Raw genomic sequence first — 20,562 nt, forward strand, 5'->3', positions numbered from 1 at the left:
AATCACATGTGGTTTTAAAACCACATGAGATATATCGCACTGCAATGTGCGATGGGCACCCGCTGGGAGCGGCCCCACTCGGCGGTGATGTGCTGATCATGTGGTTACCATGCGATCTATTGCATGATCGCTTGGTAACCACTTTGGCAGTTGGGGTGCGATTTCATCGCACCTGAACTGCCGGTGCGATGCCCCGCGATGTCGCGGGGCATCGCACAAGTGTATGGGCAGCATAGCGCCTTGAGATATGCACTAACTTTCCTTAAGATTTTGACTATATAGTCACAATCTTACAGATTTATCTCCCTGTGTGTACACACCTTTACTGCATTGGCATTTGTGTGCAACAAAAATGTGCTTTCTTGCACCTGGTTGGTGAAAATCGCATTCCACTGCGGCCAATGTTCATCCACTTCCAAAAATTATAAAAATAGTAATGCATAAGGGGACGAGGGGGGGGGGGGGGGGGGGTTCTGCAGCCCCAATAAAGTGGTATTGTGTCTCTGCAGACCCCACACATTGACATTGATTTAAATGTATTTTCCTACATGATCCATCCATTTTGGCCTATACTTCTTTTTATGCCTCGCCCACATTCAGCAAGGAACACCCCAATACAGCATTTGTGCTGAACAGCGCATTATTATAACTATGTTACGTTAATGTATGTAAAACAAATTCTTAGATACTACAAGTTTTGTTGTTAAAGTGTTTTATTTTTGTTACAGTTTTTATTTATTTATTTATTATTTGTATTAAAAATTTTTAATTAGTTTCTTTTTTGCTATGTTGTGCTAAGTGCTGTAATATTATAGGAGGCCATAACACCCATCAAGACTACTTAGTGGACAACAGCTTTCCCTCCAGCTTGCAGTGAGGAAATCTGAGCCTTGCAGAAATCATCCCTCCCTCCCGGCTTACAAAAAAATTGCAGGTCTGGGAAACAGAAGTCTCCATTCTTTGCTGCCTCATAAAAACAGCTGGATTTCCCCTCCTCCCTCTGACTGGCGATCTCCCCTCTGCTTCCTCTTTTGTTTCATACATCCAGTAAGGCAGGCTGCCTGCATCTGAGACAACAAGCAGGGAGGGAGCACACAAGCACAGCAGCTTCTACGCTCACTAGCAGGCAGGAAAGGGGCAGCAGCTAGGCTGCAGGGTCTGGGATAAATCACAGTCCACACATATAGCTCTCAGCTATAGCTACAAGGGATGCTACCCGTGACTGATAGATAGATAGATAGATAGATAGATAGATAGATAGATAGATAGATAGATAGATAGATAGATAGATAGATAGATAGCACCAGCTGCTGCTGCTGAGGGATCCTGCATGGGATATGGATGTGCCCTTCACTCCTAGCAAGGGCAAGGTGTGATGTGGGCTCTGCAGCCCTGGTGAGCTGCTGCTGCTGCCGTTTCTGTGCCCACTTCGGCTCCTGCTGCTTCCTCCCCCACGTTCAGTCCTTTGCCTGCAGGGAGTGGCTGGGCGCACAGAGCAAGGGGCTGACTGCAGGGCTGGGCTGGGACTCCAAACATCTGATACCCTGGCTCCAGTGGATGCTGACATGTCAAGAGGTAAGGGCATGGGCTGTGGGCACTGGTCGTGTACTGGGGGTAACAAGAGTGTGTAGGGGAGTTTGCTATAGCCCTCAGAAATTGGGATCTGCAACAAAGGAGGTAGGAAGATCCAGCAGCCGGCGTGGCGTGGATTGCAGCTCCATGCTGCCTGCTGTCAAATACATAGCTTGTAGGCTTCATCCATTGCTTTCACTGAGATCATCTGGCCATGCTATATAAAATTAATGCCTCCACTTAGGGATGAGCTTCAGCTGCTAGGTAGATAAATAATAATGATTTACAATTTGAAACATCGAAGTGCCATTGTGAATGCATGCTTGCATAAAATGCATCGACAGTTATGGGCAGTTGGGCTCATTAATAAATATAAATGTATATACTTACTAGAATATTAATACCAGTAGGAAACACATGAAATGAATAACAATGTGCGTGAAATTAGAATTATTTTTATTCATGTTGTGATTCCATTTGTGAAGCACAATGACAGTGTTTATGGTTTGTGTGTGCATTGATGGAAGTGGGAAAAAGATGTGGAAATGCAGTGGACATTTTCTGTCTTACTAGTTTGCTATCATTGTAGAAAATTACTTTTTCATGATCTGACGCCTTTTCTGCTCATTTTCATTTTGGACAACACAGTGTAAAATTATTGTGATGAATTAATTTGCCTTTAATGACTCATTTTATATTAATTTACATTTCTAGCAGATAACTCCAGTTTAGGATATTTGTAACTTTTAAGACTTTTCAACTATCACAACTAAATTTTTATGACACATCCGGTTTAACAGTGATCTAGTAAAAAGTGTGTCCCCAGAATCACTGTATTCTGTGCTGCAGCTGCTCCCAGCCCTTCTGATGAATTTACACATTTGACACATTGGATATTAAAATAAAAAGACACAATTGCTGCAAAATAAAAATAAACACAAAAACTAATGTAAAATAAGTAGTTTTTCTGACCTTTGCTTAATGTTAATGCACTGCTACTTTGTGTTTTTTATTTTATTTCTAAGACCTCTGTCCACATTTTATACCTGTAATCCATCCTAATATTGTGATTATTCAGCATAACTGCCATGTTGCGTTCCTAAGATTGCTTAACTTTCTATGTGGTCTTTATACCACTGATGGCCTTTTTGAAAGGGCTACCAAACATAAAGTGCAAGTTATTTTCTAAAAAAAAAAAGACAGCTAACAGAACAAGGGGGACATTTACTAAATAGTGATAAGAGCGGAGAAGTGAGCTAGTGGAGAAGTTGCCCCATCAACCAATCAGCAGCTCTGTATAATGTTATAATATGCAAATTACAGATGTTACTTCAGTGTTGATTGGTTGCCATGAACACTTCTCCACTGGCTCACTTCTCCACTCTTATCACTGCTTAGTAAATGTCCCCCTTATTCTGAAACTATCTTGGCAGCCTATTAATTCTAATGATGCTAGAAAAGTATTTAATTATGGCATGGAATTTTCAGGCCTGGTGACATAAGGGCAAATGTCACCTAAGTGACGGTAAGGGTAAGCAGAGACATCAAATATAGCTTTAAATCCCGGGGATAGATAGGTGTGTGTGACTCCAGGCCTGAAAGGTACCTACAGTACCCATCCTAAGGGAGGACCATTTTCCTAACCACATCAGACTTCCTGTCAGAATGACACTGCAATTAGCCGTCACATAGTACAGTGTCTATTAAGAAAGGGCAACAGCTTGCATTCAAATACATAACAAGTGGATATACAGAGTCAACTAACTTAACATCTGGTACTGTGTGATCATTTTTACAAATACAATAATGACTATTAGAAGGGGTGTGGTTCGTTTTATCGACAGTATCTAGGTCGACAATGTTTAGGTCGACCACTATAGGTCGACAGTCACTAGGTCGACATGGATGGAAGGTCGACGGGGTTTCTAGGTCGACATGTGCTAGGTCGACAGGTCTAAAGGTCGACATGAGGATTTTTTTTTTTTTTGGTGTCGTTTTCTTCGTAAAGTGACCGGGATCCCAAATTAGTGCACCGCGTCCCCTCGCATGGTGCCTTCGCTCCGCTACCGCTTCGCTCGGCACACTTTACCGTTCCAATCGTAGTCCACGTGGATCGTTAAGTATGAAACCCCCCCCCCAAAAAAATGTGAAAAACTCATGTCGACCTTTAGACCTGTCGACCTAGCACATGTCGACCTAGAAACCCTGTCGACCTTCCATCCATGTCGACCTAGTGACTGTCGACCTATAGTGGTCGACCTAAACATTGTCGACCTAGACACTGTCGATCTTCAGACCGGATCCCATTAGAAGTTGACTTTTCATATCACAGCCACCTGTAAATTCAGTTACAAATGGTGGACCAAAGCCAGCGCTGAATACTTGTACTATTTCCAGCATTTGTTTTGCAAATATTACTAGTTTTAATGTCCAAATTCCAGTCTGAAGTTATGATTTTTCTAGTGTTTAATTAGAAAAATTGTAATTTCATTTATCCATGTAGTGTAATGAGTTAAACCATAGCTATGGAATTAATATTTCCAATACCCACAGTGGTAAAGCCTTGCCTTTCTCAGTGGTTTATCCAGCCATAGCAATGGTGTGTATAGCAATGATTATGGGAAATACAATATTTGACATTGTTTTCTTGAGGCAACATAACAAACTTGAACGTGCATATTTATCAAACCTTCTAAATGAGGTGTTGTGCATAGCAACCAGATTCTAGCTATCATTTATAAAACACACTCTTTGAAATGATATATAGGGGCATATCCAATTGGCCGTGGGGTTTTGCCTGTAAAATATTATATGGACCTTGCAACCAATTTTAGATTACCGTGGGGTATGTGCGCTCCCGATACCACAGGATACAATTAAAAAATATTGGTTGCAGGGTATTTTGTGGGTAAAATGCTGCGGGAGGGGATTTTGTTTCAACACAGCTTGAGGATGGCTGCTGATGCTCTGTGTGCGGGGAGCGGGTGACCTATGGACGGCTGGCAATGCTGTGTGCGGGGAGCAGGTGGCTTGGGGACGGCTGCCGATGCTGTGTGCGGGGAGCAGGTGGCATGGGGACGGCTGCTGATGCTGTGTGTGGGGAGCAGGTGGCATGGGGACGGCTGCCGATGCTGTGTGCGGGGAGCAGGTGGCATGGGGACGGCTGCCGATGCTGTGTGCGGGGAGCACGTGGCATGGGGACGGCTGCCGATGCTGTGTGTGGGGAGCAGATGGCCTGGGGTCGGCTGCCGATGCTGTGTGTGCAGGGTGGGTGGCCTGCGGGCAGCTTCTGATGCTGTGTGCAGGGGATGGGGGGGAGCGGGAGTATTATAGAGTAGCATAGTGTGTAGCGTAGTATAGTGTAGCATGTGTGTGCGGGGACTTTGCAGGGTGAGCGGTACTGTGGTATAGTGTGTGCGGGGAGTGTGTGCAGGATTGGGGGTAGTGTAGTGTAATGTAGGTAGTGCATGCAAGGTTAGAAGTAGTACCTATCCTGTGCCTGGCTGGTCCATGGAAGCTGTCTGCAACACTGGAAAAGAGATGGAGGAGGAGGAGGCCAGCACATTAGAATGTGAGTAATTAAGGACTAATTAAGCTAACTTGAAACTTCCCATTGCTAAATTAGTCATTAGGGGGGCTGCCCAATGGATTCCAGAACAAGTCCCAGCAATTTTTCCTAAAAATAACACTTGTAAGAAAAATCAGACTTGCTTTGGGGCTGCAAGAAAAAATAAGTGATTTCTATAGAAATCACCGCAGCTCATTTTCTCTCCTTCAGTTGAATAGGAAAAGCCCAGTGCCGATGGGTTTTTAAAAAATCCGCACCCAGTTGAATATGCCCCATAGAGTCCTCTTTAGATGGTTTGATAAATCTTCCAATTTGTCACGTGATTTATTATTACTCATATCACTTTGTGTCACCTCCCACCTGCAATTCTTCAAAGCTCCAAAACTTATTGCATCCAATTGAAAAAAAAAAATACATGGAATTTATTCAGCCTTAAGTGAGCCAGTGGTTATATATTTATAATGCATGAATAAATTATAATGATTTGTACTCACAATAAAGTGCAAATTGAAAAAGCTTCCACCCCTGCTACTCTGCCATCCTAGGGTATTTGGCATTTCCACTAATCTAGCCCTCTAATCTTAACTATTACCTTGTTTGTTGTGGTGTAGCTGCAGTAAAAAAAAAGCCAATTGGACGTAAGGTTGTGTTGTTATGTAGCCCTGTTGGAGTATGTTGGACTCATTTACCAAAGCTTCTAAAAAGCTAGCTCCATGTAACTAGAATGCAGGCCAAGCTGCACATCCCCAATAATCTTGTAATTATTTCCTGTTTCATTGTGCACGTCTCAAGTGCCAAATGCAATCACACAGAAACTCAGCCTTTGGCGTAATGCTACTTTCTCTACTTTTATTAATGTTTTGGCTATAATTATACAAACTGCATATTTTTGTAGTGTTTTCTGAAGGCGCAGGATAAACAGACTTCACTTATATGTGATCTGCATCACACACCAGAGGTAGAAAGTCCCAGAGGGTGTGTGTGAGGATAATGGCTGTGACGTGTGTTTTATGGTCTTACCAATTTCCGGCTGAAGACCAGGGCTAATGGGTGTCTTTATCATTAGATGTTAAGTGATCTTTTTAGTCTGTGTAGATTTGTTTTGAAGATTAGAGACATTACATACATACATACATACATACATACATACATACATACATACAGTACGGTATTATTATTTTTATTTTTTTAAACAATAAATATCTAAATAATAATACATTTTAATTATTATTTTTTTAGAACTATATTTTTTTTTGTTATGTAATGGACATTTAATGTGTTATGGGTCAAAGCTATCATTTTCATGTTTTATGAGGTGCAAGCACTCCTGTTCATTTTAAGAAACATGGACATTATTTCAGTCAGGCTCTCATTCCTCTCTCTGATATTGTATAACAGAGTTATTATAAAGTTCATGCTCTGCTTATGCTGTATATTTTATGAGAGGTAGTGGCGTTTGCTTCTTACTTACCTGCTCTCATGGTTCTACCCCTAGTCGCCTGGTTTAGGAACAGTTTTCACTCCCTCACAATGATTCAGGAGTTGTGGGGGGGGGGGTTTCTCAGAAACTAGCTGACCTATTGGCTGAACCAAATCTCTTATGAATTAATCTGGCTCCAAATCCCCCAAGGCCCCCACACCCTGCTTTTATGTTAAAATACAGTATGTGGGATGGAGGACAGCGCAAAGATGAGAAAGACGCTGGCCATACACTTGTGCGATGCCCCGCGACGCGACATTGCGGGGCATCGCACCGGCAGTTCAGGTGCGATCAAATCGCACCTGAACTGCCAAAGTGGTTACCATGCGATCATGCGATAGATCGCATGGTAATCACGTGATGGGCACGTCACTGCCGAGTGGGAGCAGCCTCTGGCTGCTCCTGGCGGGTGCACATCGCAGTGCGATATATCTCATGTGGGTTTAAAACCACATGCGATCGCACTGCGATGCGAGAAATATTATGTGCAGCACATAATATCTTGAGACACGATATTCGACCAGCGTGCCCGTGCATCGCGTCGAAAGGTGCCTTAAATGTGCATACAATCCTTCGATTTCTCTCACAGATGTGGTCGAAATCGAAGGATAGCACCGATAATCTCACAAGTGTGGGCACCAAGACTTCTAATGCCGCTGCTTCTGCTCCCAAGGCTCAGACATGGTGAGTAGGGTCTGGGTCATTGGGAAGGAGAGGAGCAACAGAAGTCTAATACATTGGGTGAGATTCAAATGATATATCACGCCCAATTTCCTTTCTAAAATGATCTCTGTTATCGTGCATATTGCGCCCATAGTAATCAGGTATAGCTGTGTAAAGGGTTGGGTGCCTCCCTACTCTGGGGGTAGCAAGCTGAAATAATGATACAATGTCCCTGAGAGCAGAAACAGAACGGGTGTGAAAAGGGGTGAAAAGAATTGAATCTCCCCCATTATGTCTCAATTACAGTATATGGGGACATATAAGCTATATGGCATGTGTGGCTATGTGAAAGATGTTTGGTTGTATACTGGCACGTGGGGATAGGTGGACGATATCTGCCATTTAAGCATGAATGTGCCACTGCTATTGTAAAATAAACTGTATAAAACTGCCTGATTCAGCGACTGGCGTCTGGTGTCGCACTAATTGCCCAATTACAGTAGAGGTTATTTACCAAATATTTCTTATTGCAGTTTTTGATCTCTTTTTTTCAGTTTGGTTTTATTTATTCCCTTTTCCCTTGTAGGGAACACTGTATACATAGCATATGTATTTCTATTTCTGTCACCAAGAGAATCATTGTACCGACCTTCCGTGCTCATGTTCTTGGGGTAATACTGGTGCCTGACTTATCCTCACATTAATAATTAACCACATTTTCCTGCTGTCAGTTACTCAATGGGGCCATGCTGTCAGCTGCAATTACACCAAGTGTGGTATTCGCTTGTAGACATTTATACATCCTTGCGACTGCACTGCCTCTATCTATATCCTTGGTTACATAGCCATTACTATTATCAGTGCACACCTGCACTACCCTGATGCTTGGTGCAAGTCATGTGTCTGAAATTAGATGGATTTCTTCGTATGCTCAACCCTGCATAGTCTGTAATTCTGACTGTACACCCTAGACATGCCCTCCCATGCCCATAGCGTTATCCTGTATTGACCTACGGGCTACTATTTGCCCAAAAATTAAAGGCTGAGGGTTCCATCGGAACACTGTGCAATAATCGGGCCGATCAGGTAGTTTTCGCCTTGCCAGTCTGACTATTGCACAGTGTGTACGCAGCACCTGGAGCCGACTGTCATTCATAAACCTAACAGATCGACTGCTGACACCAGGAGTGCTGCACAACATTCGCTGGTCCTGAGGAGACGATGTTGTGTAGAAAACACAGTGTAAACAGACATTGTCTGACAAACTGCATGTGATAACATCACTTCAATGATTTTTAAGGAAATGTATCATTCTATAGGAGCAATAATAGTGTACTGTGTACATAGGAATCAGATGTTCTCTGGATTGTTTCAGCTGTCAGAGAATAAAAAATGTGCACCGTTCCTCTTATCTTTCAGCTGTGTTCCTAGCTTAAGTCTATTCTGATGCTATAACCCCCTGCCACTGTTGCTCATTATTTCACATGGACTGTTGGCATCTATAAAAGTTTTTCCCCAGCTGTACTTGATTTGATTGTTGAATATTAATCCAGCAGTTGTAAAGTTGGAGTGTGCCCTGAAGTTATAGCGGAACCTTGGACCTTTTTTTTCAGTGTCGGCAGCAAGTTGACTTGACTCTTACTCTCTAAATATTAATATAAATATAGTTGAATATTAATGTTTCTCTGATTCCACCTCCTCTTCGCTACCTCTATCAGTTGGAGTACCGCAAGGCTCTTAGGTCCTCTGCTTTTCTCAATCTATACCTCATCTCCTGGCAAACTAATCAGCTCTTTTGGATTTCGTTATGAACTGTATGCAGATGATACTTAAATCTACCTATCCTCCTCACATAAGACACCATCTGTATTGATCCATGTCACTGAATGCCTTTCTGTCGTTTCTTCTAAAATGTCATCTCACTACCTCAAACTTAATATTTCCAAAACAGAATTAATTATTTTCCCACCGACCAATAGTAGTTACCAACCTGATATCTCTATCACTGTTGAGAACTGGACAATCAGTCCAACCTCACAAGCTTGCTGCCTAGGTGTCATCCTCGACTCTGAACTGTCTTTTGTTACCCACATTCAGTCTGTCTCAAAATCATGTTACATGTATCTAAAAAACATGACCATATCTTACACAAGACACTGCAAAAAAAAAAAAAAAATCCATGCTCTCATTAGCTACTGCACTGATTATTGCAATAGTCTTCTTACTTCAGGGACTTGCAGTCAGGGGAGGCAGTGCCTCACCTGTTATACAGCCTGTCATTCTCCAGAGTTTTGACGATAAAAACAGAGTAATAGAAAAAAGATAATGATAACTTACAAGCAACTTTTTTGTATTGCTATAATCATTTTTATAGGCAAAACCATTCAGATTTGCCTCAGCTCTGTGTAGGGTATAGGCATCATTGATGGTTTTTGTACGATGTAGAATACTTTTGCCATCGAAGAGGGAAACCATCTGGTTCTCCCACAATCGATGGCATGGTATGAACAAAGTCCGTTGTTGTTTTTTTAACTAAGTGTTGGGACCGGGAGCATAGCTCCACCCCTGACACCCATGAATCCACGCCCCTGGGCCCTGATTGGCCTGCAGCTCGCTCAATACTAAAGTAGAGTGTGACCATCGATGGGTGAAACCATCAGTGTTTCCCTTACAGATGGTTTCCCACCATCGAGGTTATCCATCTGTGGTACCATCGATGGTAACCATCAATGGATAACCCACCAATGGTCATCCCTAGCTCTGTACAGTCAGACACTGCTTGTAGAGCTGGGGGCGGGGCTACACAGCAGCCATAAATACTTCAAAGAAAAGAGCCAAGTGAAGCATGCTTCACAGTGGGGGGCGTGCCTCATGCTCTAGTGACCAATCCAAGTAGTCCAGGAAGACACCGGAGCTGGGCAGTACTGAGGGCAGAGATGGTGACTTGAAGCAGAGAGGAAGGAGAATTACACAGACAGAGGTGAGAGTAGTAGTAGGGCGGGATGTACTAAGATGGCGGTCACATTCCGCCACATTCTGCATTGATACTTATCACATATGTACTAACATATGCGATTAATATCGCAATACCTGTACCAGTTACCTGTACTGCTGGATGAGAAGGTGTGCTGCAGGTGTCGGGGGTTGGTGTGAGCGGCGCTTGGCAGCGGGATGTAGTAAGAAGCCCAAAGGCTTCTATATAGTAGTACCATAAAAAGCTGGCGATACTCTCTGCATTGACAAGCGGCCAGACGGGGGTTAGTACATTCGAAAAATTCTGCACATTTTTACAGCATTTTTCCTTTAGTACATCCCGCTCATGGGGCCTAATTCAGACCTGATCGCTTGCTAGGGTTTTTTTGCACTGCTGCGAGCAGATGGTCGCCGCCCATAGGGGAGAGTATTTTTGTTTTGCAAGTGTGCGAACGCATGTGCAGCCGAGCGGTACGAAAAAGTTTTGTGCAGTTTCTGAGTTGCCCATGACTTACTCAGCTGCTGCGATCACTTCAGCCTGTCCGGGGCCAGAATTGATGTCAGACACCCGCCCTGCAAACGATTGGACGCGCCTGTGTTTTTACAAACACTCCCAGAAAACGGTCAGTTGTCACCCGCAAACGCCCTCTTCCTGTCAATCTCCTTGCGATCGGTTGTGCGAATGGATTCTTCGTACAATCCATCGCTCAGCAACGATCTGCTTTGTACCCGTACGGCGCACCTGCGCATTGCGGTGCATACGCATGTGCAGTTTTGACCTGAAAACAGCGAAAAATCCTAGCGTGCGATAAGGTCTGAATGACCCCCATAGTGTGAGCAGCCATCTCCGGCCAGGCTCCCAGCACTACTTAATTCTCCTGTCAGATAATAGGTGTAGTCCCATCCCGGGGCGGGGGACTGACTACATTTGCCCTGCAGGACTCTTCTATTCCTCTTCCTGACACTCATGAGAGCATCTGTCCCAGTCTTCTGAGACAAGGAATTATTTCCAGGGCAGCAGTCAGTCCCTGGAGAGTGGAGGGGAGAAGAGAGCAGGAAAGTAGAGAGCTGCAGGAGGAGTCCTGAGTCCCTGAGAGTCCGTGTGCTGCTTGGCCGGCACACTGTGCTGACACAGGTTCACCTTGCACCAGCTCTTATCAGCCACCTGATCAGAGAAGAACTGCCAGACAAGGGACGAGGAATTTAGTAAAAACATGTGCTGTGCACACTGTTATTAGTGGATCCTGGATACATCTTTTTACATAAGAGCTGGACTAGTGTAGGTTCCGTATAGTGATAATTCTTGTACAGGAAGCTCCCAGAATATTTCTGTGAATGATCTAGCAGTAGAACCACCCTGGTAACACTATGGACAGAGATCCCAGGGACGTGACTTGCACAACCTGTAGCCAGCCTGTTTCTTCATCTGCAGGATGCACTAATGGTCTCCAATAATACCCCTTTTCCACTACTGATGCAGGTCGCAGCCGGGAGCCTGACACGGGTGCTACTCGGCTGCGACCCGCATCAGAGCCCCCTTTCCCACTGCACTCACCAACCCGGCATATTGCTGGGTTGGTGACGCTGCTGGTGATGCGGCAGGGGTGGCGCTGGGAGATCACATGATCTCCCAGCGCCGCCCTTCCATACACTGTGAACGGGAGCCGTGTCGCATCGAGAGCACCGGAGTGGCGGGAGGGCACAGCGCGCGCCTCTCTTGTGTGTCCATCCTGGGTCTCCGGCAGAAGCGGTGTGTCTGTTAAATGAAGTGCCGGTTCGTGAGTTCTGATTGGCTCACGAACTGGCACTTCATTTGACAGACACGCCGCTGGAGACTCAGGAGGGATACACAGGAGAGGCACGCGCTGTGCCCTCCGGCTCCTTCCCAAAACTCACAGCAGTGGGAGCCCGGGGAGGGTGTGTACCTGGCGCTGGGGGGGGGGGGCATATTTGGCACTGAGAGTATATGTGTACCTGGCACTGGGGGGTCATATTTGGCACTGGGAGTATATGTGTACCTGGCACTGGGGGGTCATATTTGGCACTGGGAGTATATGTGTACCTGGCACTGGGGGAGCATATTTGGCCCTGGGGGTATATGTGTACTTGGCACTGGGGGCATATGTGTATCTGGCACTGTGGGGGAATATCTGGCACTGAAGGCATATGTGGCACTGGGAGCACAGCCTTAGCAACAAGCATTACCCCCTGGTTACAAGCACAACACCCAGCTCATGAAATCCCAGGCAACAAGCATTACCCCCTAGCAACGAGCATGACACCCAGTGCATGAAATCCCTGGCAATGAATATTACCCCCTGGCAACAAGCTTGAAACCCAGCACATGATACTTCTGGCAACAAGAATAACACCTACCGCATGAAACCCCTGGCAACAAGCATGACACCCTGAGCATTAAACCCCTGGCACCGTGCATGGAACCAAGAGCATGAAACCCCTGGCAACGAGCATGACACCCTGAGCATGAAAACCCCTGGCACCGTGCATGGAACCAAGAGCAATTAGAAGCCTTACTGTAGGACTTAATGTGTAATGGGCATTGTGGTGTGTGGCATAATGTATCACGGACATTGCGGTGTGTGTCATAATGTGTCACAGGCATTACGGTGTGTGGCATACTATATCACGTGCATTGTGGTATGTGGCATAATGTATAATGGGTATTGCGGTGTGTGGCATAGGGTATAACGGGCATTGCGGTATGTGTCACAGGCATTACGGTGTGTGGTATACTATATCACTGGCATTGTGGTATAATGTCTCAGGGTCATTGCAGTGTGTGGCATAATGTATCACGGACATTGCGGTGTGTCATAATGTGTCACAGGCATTGTATGTGCTATAATGTATCGGGTATTGCAGTGTGTAGCATAATGTATAATGGGCATTGCAGTGTGGCATAATGTGTCACAGGTATTACGGTGTGTGGCATAATGTGTCGGGGGCATTATGGTGTGTGGCATATTGTGTCATGGGCATTATTGTGTGTGGCGTAAAGTCTAAGGGCCATTGGAGTATGCGGCATAATGTATACTGGGCATTACTATAAGGAGGAAAAATGACAAATAATGTAAGGGGCATGAATCAGGATTATTTTTTTTCCTGTGGTGGCCAACGTCTGGGCGTGCAGGTTGCAAAACTGGGGTATAAGGTAGTCTTTTCCTGCAATGCCACGCCCCTTTATGCAAAGCCATGCCAATTTCAGCAAGGCCACACCCCTTTACAGATTCATCACTTATCACTTTACTAGTGGCAAATATGGGGGTGGGGGGAGAGAATGTTTTGGCTTGGGGGAGAAAAATTTCTAGTTACGTCACTGACTGACATACATCTCTTCGCTTACCTCAAAATATCTTCCAACCCGACCTCTTTCCCCTCACAATATCTATCATCCACAGTCATTATTCTCTTCCATTCACAATTGCAGGACTTTCTTCGGGCTGCACTCACTATGTGGAATGCCTTACCACGCACAATAAGACTCTGCGTTAGTCTTGAAACCTACAGGTTTTCCCTGAAAACTCACCTCTTGAAGCAAGCTTATCAAATTTCAGAACTCATAATATAACCTTTATAACTTTCCTATCCGATTACATCCCCACTGTACAGTCCACACATATCTTCTCTTTCTTCACTTTCCCATCCTCCTGACCCCAGGCCAACATTGCTGTGTGACCATATCATACAGCCCACCAAGAACCTTTGCATTCTGGCTGGAACATTATGCAATCCTTGTGTGTATCAGTGCTATTTCCCTATAGATTCCAAGCTTGTGAGCAAGGCCTTCCTACCTCTATGACTGTCTGTTATTACCCATTTTTATTTTATCAGTGCTGTTTTCCAATTGTAAAGCATGACAGAAGTTGCAGTACGGATGGTGTAATAGTTAGCTTTACTGCCTCACAGCACTGAGGTCATAGGTTCAATTCCCACCATGGCCCTAACTGTGCAGAGTTTGTATATTCTCCCAGTGCTTGCGAGGGTTTCGTCTGGGTACTCCGGTTTCCTCCCACAACCCAAAAATATACTGATAGGTTAATTGGCTCCTAACAAAATTAACCCTTGCGCGAATGTGTCTGTGTGTACATGTGGTAGGGAATATTGGGGCAGATGTATTAACCTGGAAAAGGCATAAGGAAGTGATAAACCAGTGATATGTACAAGGTGATAAAGGCACCAGCCAATCAGATCCTAACTGTTAATTTACATATTGGAGCTGATTGGCTGGTGCGTGTATCACCTTGCACATATCACTGGTTTATCACTTCCTTATGTCTTCTCCAGGTTAATACATCTGCCCCATAGTTTGTAAACTCCACTGGGACAGGGACTGATGTGAATGGCCAAATATTCTCTTTAAAGCGCTGCGGAATATGTGTGCACTATATAAATAACTGTTAATAAATAAATACGTTAATGTTCAAATATATTTATATTACTATTTAACTACACTTATATGGGCTGAAAAACTACCACACCCACCACCACATTTACACGTAACAGATTGGGGCACTCTGTTTCAGTTAATAATACCCCTTTCTCTAACGTCCTAGTGGATGCTGGGGACTCCGTCAGGACCATGGGGAATAGCGGCTCCGCAGGAGACAGGGCACAAAAGCAAGCTTTTAGGATCACATGGTGTGTACTGGCTCCTCCCCCTATGACCCTCCTCCAAGCCTCAGTTAGGTTTTTGTGCCCGTCCGAGCAGGGTGCAATCTAGGTGGCTCTCCTAAAGAGCTGCTTAGAAAAAGTTTTTAGGTTTATTATTTTCAGTGAGTCCTGCTGGCAACAGGCTCACTGCATCGAGGGACTTAGGGGAGAGATTTTCAACTCACCTGCGTGCAGGATGGATTGGAGTCTTAGGCTACTGGACATAGCTTCAGAGGGAGTCGGAACACAGGTCACCCTGGGGTTCGTCCCGGAGCCGCGCCGCCGATCCCCCTTACAGATGCTGAAGATCGAGGGTCCGGAAACAGGCGGCAGAAGGCTCTTCAGCCTTCATGAAGGTAGCGCACAGCACTGCAGCTGTGCGCCATTGTTGCTACACACTTCACACTGAACGGTCACGGAGGGTGCAGGGCGCTGCTGGGGGCGCCCTGGGCAGCAATATTTAATACCTTTGATGGCAAAGAATACATCCAGATATCTCAAAACCCGGGAGAAAAGCCCGCCGGATAGGGGGCGGGGCTTATTCTCCTCAGCACACAGCGCCATTTTCCTGCTCAGCTCCGCTGTGAGGAAGGCTCCCAGGACTCTCCCCTGCACTGCACTACAGAAACAGGGTAACAAAGAGAAGGGGGGCATATTTTGGCGATATTTATATATTTAAAGCGCATATAACAAAAACAACACCTTTTAGGGTTGTTTATATACATTTTATAGCGCTTTTGGTGTGTGCTGGCAAACTCTCCCTCTGTCTCCCCAAAGGGCTAGTGGGGTCCTGTCTTCGATAAGAGCATTCCCTGTGTGTCTGCTGTGTGTCGGTACGTGTGTGTCGACATGTATGAGGACGATGTTGGTGTGGAGGCGGAGCAATTGCCGGCAATGGTGATGTCACCCCCTAGGGAGTCGACACCGGAATGGATGGCTTTAATTATGGAATTACGTGATAATGTTAGTACATTACAAAAGTCAGTTGACGAAATGAGACGGCCGGAAAACCAGTTAGTACCTGCTCAGGCGTCTCAGACACCGTCAGGGGCTGTAAAACGTCCCTTACCTCAGTCAGTCGACACAGGTACCGACACAGATGAATCTAGTGTCGACGGTGAAGAAACAAACGTATTTTCCAATAGGGCCACACGTTATATGATCACGGCAATGAAGGAGGCTTTGCAGATCTCTGATACTGCAGGTACCTCAAAAAGGGGTATTATGTGGGGGGTGAAAAAACTACCTGTAGCTTTTCCAGAATCAGAGGAATTGAATGACGTGTGTGATGAAGCGTGGGTTAACCCAGATAGAAAACTGCTAATTTCTAAGAAGTTATTGGCATTATACCCTTTCCCACCAGAGGTTAGGGCGTGCTGGGAAACACCCCCTAGGGTGGATAAAGCGCTCACACGTTTATCAAAACAAGTGGCGTTGCCGTCTCCAGATACGGCCGCCCTCAAGGATCCAGCAGATAGGAGGCTGGAAACTACCCTGAAGAGTATATACACGCATACTGGTGTTATACTCCGACCAGCAATAGCCTCAGCCTGGATGTGCAGTGCTGGGGTAGTGTGGTTGCATTCCCTGACTGAAAATATTGATACCCTGGATAGGGACAGTATTTTATTGACTCTAGAGCAATTAAAGGATGCGTTTCTTTATATGCGAGATGCTCAGAGGGATGTTTGCACTCTGGCATCGAGAGTAAGTGCGATGTCCATATCTGCCAGAAGAAGTTTATGGACGCGACAGTGGTCAGGTGATGCGGATTCCAAAAGGCATATGGAAGTATTGCCATATAAAGGAGAGGAATTATTTGGGGTTGGTCTATCGGATCTGGTGGCCACGGCAACTGCCGGCAAATCCACTTTTTTACCTCAGACCCCCTCCCAACAGAAAAAGACACCGTCTTTTCAGCCGCAGTCCTTTCGCTCCTATAAAAACAAGCGGGCAAAAGGACAGTCTTATCTGCCACGAGGCAGAGGAAAGGGTAAGAGAGGGCAGCAAGCAGCCCCTGCCCAGGACCAGAAGCCCGCCCCGGGTTCTACAAAGCCATCAGCATGACGCTGGGGCTTTACAAGCGGACTCAGGAGCGGTGGGGGGTCGACTAAAGATTTTCAGCAATCAGTGGGCTCGCTCACAGGTGGACCCGTGGATCCTGCAGATAGTATCTCAGGGTTACATGTTGGAATTCGAAAGATCTCCCCCTCGCCGTTTCCTAAAGTCTGCTTTACCAACGTCTCCCTCAGAAAGGGCGACGGTATTGGAAGCCATTCACAAGCTGTATTCTCAGCAGGTGATAGTCAAGGTACCCCTCCTACAACAGGGAAAGGGGTATTATTCCACACTATTTGTGGTACCGAAGCCGGACGGTTCGGTAAGACCTATTCTAAATCTGAAATCCTTAAACCTGTACATACAGAAATTCAAGTTCAAGATGGAGTCACTAAGAGCAGTGATAGCGAATCTGGAAGAAGGGGACTTCATGGTGTCCCTGGACATAAAAGATGCTTATCTGCATGTCCCAATTTACCCCTCACACCAAGGGTATCTCAGGTTCGTGATACAAGACTGTCATTATCAGTTTCAAACGCTGCCGTTTGGTTTGTCCACGGCACCTCGGGTCTTTACCAAGGTAATGACCGAAATGATGGTTCTTCTACGAAGAAAAGGCGTATTAATTATCCCTTACTTGGACGATCTCCTGATAAGGGCAAAGTCCAGAGAACAGCTGGAAGTCGGTGTAGCACTAACCCAAGTAGTGCTTCAACAACACGGGTGGATTCTGAATCTTCCAAAATCTCAATTGTCCCCGACAACACGTCTGCTGTTCCTGGGAATGATTCTGGACACGGTTCAGAAAAAGGTGTTTCTCCCGGAGGAGAAAGCAAGGGAGTTATCCGAACTTGTCAGGAACCTCCTAAAACCAGGAAATGTGTCAGTACATCAATGCACAAGAGTCCTGGGAAAGATGGTGGCTTCTTACGAAGCAATTCCATTCGGCAGATTCCATGCACGAATATTTCAGTGGGATCTGCTGGACAAATGGTCCGGATCGCATCTGCACATGCATCAGCGGATAACACTGTCACCAAGGACAAGGTTGTCTCTCCTGTGGTGGTTGCAGAGTGCCCATCTGTTAGAGGGCCGCAGGTTCGGCATACAGGACTGGGTCCTGGTGATTACGGATGCCAGCCTACGGGGCTGGGGAGCAGTCACACAGGGAAGAAACTTCCAGGGTGTATGGTCAAACCTGGAGACGTCTCTTCACATAAATATACTAGAGCTAAGAGCGATCTACAATGCTCTAAGCTTGGCGAAACCGCTGCTTCAGGGTCAGCCGGTGTTGATCCAGTCGGACAACATCACGGCAGTCGCCCACGTAAACAGACAAGGCGGCACGAGAAGCAGAAGAGCAATGACAGAAGCTGCAAGGATTCTTCGCTGGGCGGAAAATCATGTCATAGCACTGTCAGCAGTGTTCATCCCGGGAGTGGACAACTGGGAAGCAGACTTCCTCAGCAGACACGACCTTCACCCGGGAGAGTGGGGACTTCATCCGGAAGTTTTCCACATGATTGTGAACCATTGGGAAAAACCAAAGGTGGACATGATGGCGTCTCGCCTCAACAAAAAACTGGACAGATATTGCGCCAGGTCAAGAGACCCTCAGGCAATAGCTGTGGACGCTCTGGTAACACCGTGGGTGTACCAGTCAGTGTATGTGTTTCCTCCTCTGCCTCTCATACCAAAGGTACTGAGAATTATACGGAAAAGGGGAGTAAGAACAATACTAGTGGCTCCGGATTGGCCAAGAAGAACTTGGTATCCGGAACTTCAAGAGATGCTCACGGAAGATCCGTGGCCTCTACCTCTAAGAAGGGATCTGCTTCAGCAGGGACCTTGTATGTTCCAAGACTTACCGCGACTGCGTTTGACGGCATGGCGGTTGAACGCCGGATTCTAAAAGAAAAGGGCATTCCAGAGGAAGTTATTCCTACCTTGATTAAAGCTAGGAAGGAAGTGACCGCACAACATTATCACCGCATTTGGAGAAAATATGTTGCGTGGTGTGAGGCCAAGAAGGCCCCAACGGAAGAATTTCAATTGGGTCGATTCCTACATTTCCTGCAGGCAGGATTGTCTATGGGCCTCAAATTGGGGTCTATTAAAGTTCAAATTTCGGCCTTATCAATCTTCTTCCAGAAAGAATTGGCTTCAGTGCCTGAAGTACAAACTTTTGTCAAGGGTGTACTACATATACAACCCCCAATTGTGCCTCCAGTGGCACCGTGGGATCTAAACGTAGTTTTGGAATTTCTCAAATCTCATTGGTTTGAGCCTCTCAAATCGGTAGATTTGAAGTATCTTACATGGAAAGTAACCATGCTATTGGCCCTGGCTTCAGCCAGGAGAGTTTCAGAGTTGGCGGCTTTATCGTACAAAAGCCCATATCTGATTTTCCATTCGGACAGGGCAGAACTGCGGACACGTCCTCATTTTCTCCCTAAGGTGGTTTCGGCGTTTCACTTGAACCAGCCTATTGTGGTGCCTGCGGCTACTAGCGACTTGGAGGACTCCAAGTTACTGGACGTTGTCAGAGCATTGAAAATATATATTTCAAGGACAGCTGGAGTCAGAAAATCTGACTCGTTTATCTTGTATGCACCCAACAAGATGGGTGCTCCTGCGTCTAAGCAGACGATTGCTCGTTGGATCTGTAGCACAATTCAACTTGCACATTCTGTGGCAGGCCTGCCACAGCCTAAAACTGTAAAAGCCCACTCCACAAGGAAGGTGGGCTCATCTTGGGCGGCTGCCCGAGAGGTCTCGGCATTACAACTTTGCCGAGCAGCTACGTGGTCAGGGGAGAACACGTTTGTAAAATTTTACAAATTTGATACTCTGGCTAAAGAGGACTTGGAGTTCTCTCATTCGGTGCTGCAGAGTCATCCGCACTCTCCCGCCCGTTTGGGAGCTTTGGTATAATCCCCATGGTCCTGACGGAGTCCCCAGCATCCACTAGGACGTTAGAGAAAATAAGAATTTACTTACCGATAATTCTATTTCTCGTAGTCCGTAGTGGATGCTGGGCGCCCATCCCAAGTGCGGATTGTCTGCATTACTTGTACATAGTTATTGTTACAAAAATCGGGTTATTATTGTTGTGAGCCATCTTTTTTAAGAGGCTACTTCTTTGTTATCATACTGTTAACTGGGTTCAGATCACAAGTTGTACGGTGTGATTGGTGTGGCTGGTATGAGTCTTACCCGGGATTCAAGATCCTTCCTTATTGTGTACGCTCGTCCGGGCACAGTACCTAACTGAGGCTTGGAGGAGGGTCATAGGGGAGGAGCCAGTACACACCATGTGATCCTAAAAGCTTGCTTTTGTGCCCTGTCTCCTGCGGAGCCGCTATTCCCCATGGTCCTGACGGAGTCCCCAGCATCCACTACGGACTACGAGAAATAGAATTATCGGTAAGTAAATTCTTATTTTTAGACCAAATAAAGCAGGTCGCACCCAGGAGCCTGACATGGGAGCTTCCCAGGCACAACCCAACTCAGGCCCCTTGGTGCTGCTGTTTCCAAACCGGTATATTGCCGGGTTAGTGACGTCAGCGGTGACACG

General features: G+C 45.8%; 1 protein-coding gene across 2 annotated transcripts in view; it reads left to right on the forward strand.

Moving 5' to 3' along the window:
• The first annotated feature begins 1,019 nt into the window (after window positions 1-1,019).
• Window positions 1,020-20,562, forward strand: part of CLIP2 (CAP-Gly domain containing linker protein 2) — a 234,474-nt gene continuing 214,931 nt past the window's right edge. The window contains exon 1 of one of the 2 annotated variants that reach the window (XM_063953720.1): window positions 1,020-1,575. The gene's annotated coding sequence lies outside the window, so the exon portion shown is untranslated. The remainder of the gene's footprint in view (window positions 1,576-20,562) is intronic. The other variant, XM_063953721.1, reaches the window with a different exon arrangement.

The sequence above is a fragment of the Pseudophryne corroboree genome, chromosome 2, assembly GCF_028390025.1.
Source record: "Pseudophryne corroboree isolate aPseCor3 chromosome 2, aPseCor3.hap2, whole genome shotgun sequence".
NCBI classification, from domain to species: domain Eukaryota; kingdom Metazoa; phylum Chordata; class Amphibia; order Anura; family Myobatrachidae; genus Pseudophryne; species Pseudophryne corroboree.